Genomic DNA, 2,060 nt, shown 5'->3' with positions numbered 1-2,060 from the left:
CATATTTTATTATCCTTATTTTTGTTGTTTTTCTTAAAAAAAAACAAAGTTTGCATATATTCTTGTTGCTGAAGACATTTGATGAAGAACGTAATGGAACGACAAGTAAATACATTCATGTTTAAAAATAAAAATGTTAATTTTCTTTAAACATTAATATCGTAATAAACTCATAGATGATCCAAATGTCCGTGCAAATCAAAGAAATGAATGAGCCAGACACAATAAGATCTAATTATAATAAAATTTAAACAATAAAAGTTACATCCTTAATATATAAAAAAATAAGCCAAAAAGTGAACATAATAATCGCAGAAGAACCGCAGAAAATAAAATATAAATAACAAATAGGAAATATACTATTTAATTATACAAAGATAAATAATTAGAATCAAATACCAATTTAAAAAATATATAAAAATAATATCAAGTTCTAACTCACACCCCAAAACAAAGAAAACGATTTCCAGTTTCTGCGAAATAGCTTGGCATAATAGAATCGCAACAATCATATAAAATAAATAAATAAAATAAAATAAATAAATAAATAAAATAAAATAAATAAATAAATAAAATAAAATAAATAAATAAATAAAATAAAATAAATAAATAAAATAAATAAATAAAATAAATAAATAAATAAAATAAAATAAATAAACAAAGATCAGTTAAGTATACAACGATAAATAATTAAGCTTAGATATTATTAAAATAAACAAATAAAAACTATAAATAATATTGCTAACACACATATTATATATTTCCGATTTCTGTGGAATAGCTCAATTTCAGAGGAATCGCATTAAAAATTAAATGCATGCATAGTCCCCCCCGTGAGTGCACAGTAAACGGGGCATAAAAATGACTAAGTTCAGCATTTGCCCCCTACCACACATTTCGCCTTAAAAGTCCCCTGGGGACATCAAATCCTAGTGAATACGAACAAACAATGCAGTTTTAAGCCTTAACATATGTAAATTTGAGTTCTGCATCATGCAAAATAAAGAAATCACTTCCATTTAGTCCCAAAAGTCCCCAAGGACTTAACATATTTAAATGTGAGTTCAGCACCATGCAAAACTGCTAAATAGACATATGCAGAAAATTTTGGACAAATATAGTAAAATAGTCCCCAAAATCGAGTAGTTTTATTAGCCTTGAAAGAGACACTTGAAAGAGACACTGGGACACACCCAAAAGTTATCGTGAAGTATAGACAAACAAAATGAAATCAGTTAGTTACAACTTTTCAGAAAGTTTTATAAAAATCCAAGGTATCAATTTTTTTTTAATAAGCACAAAAGTGTCAATTTTAGCCATTTTAACCGGAAAGGTACTCCTAGGGACGAAACCGGAGTTTTCCCGGAAAATCCGTTCTGTTACATTTTTACTCATATCATGTTTAATGTTTTTGCAATATTTCAGAAAATTCCAATGCCTAGTTATTGAGAAAAGTGCGGACAGACGAACGGACGAACGGAGAAGGATGAATTTACAGGTCCACCCTCCTTTTGTCGGGTAACCAATGAACGAATAATATATAAACAGGATAGCAAATAATTATTTGTAAAGAATACAAAGATAAATAATAAAGTTTAAATATTAAAAAAATAATAATGAAGGTTAAATATTAAAATAAAAAATAATGAAGGTTAAATATTAAAAAATTAATGAAAGTTAAATATTAAAAAAAAATAATGAAGGTTAATTATTAAAAAAATAATGAAGGTTTAATATTAAAAATAAAATAATGAAGGTTAAATATTAAAAAAATAATGAAGATTAAATATTAAAAGATAATAATAGAGGTTAAATATTAAAAAAAATAATGAAGGCTAAATATTAAAAAATATTAATGAAGGTTAAATATTAAAAAAAATAATGAAGGTTAAATATTAAAAAAAATAATGAAGGTTAAATACAAAAAAATAACGAAGGTTAAATATTAAAAATAAAATAATGAAGGTTAAATATTAAAACAAATAATGAAGGTTAAATATTAAAAAAATAATGAAGGTTAAATATTAAAAAAAATAATGTAGGTTAAATATTAAAAAAAT

This window comes from Euprymna scolopes, chromosome 44 (genome assembly GCF_053919585.1).
Source record: "Euprymna scolopes isolate OS-2025 chromosome 44, ASM5391958v1, whole genome shotgun sequence".
Classification (NCBI taxonomy): domain Eukaryota; kingdom Metazoa; phylum Mollusca; class Cephalopoda; order Sepiida; family Sepiolidae; genus Euprymna; species Euprymna scolopes.
Note: the sequence above shows the minus strand (reverse complement) of the source record.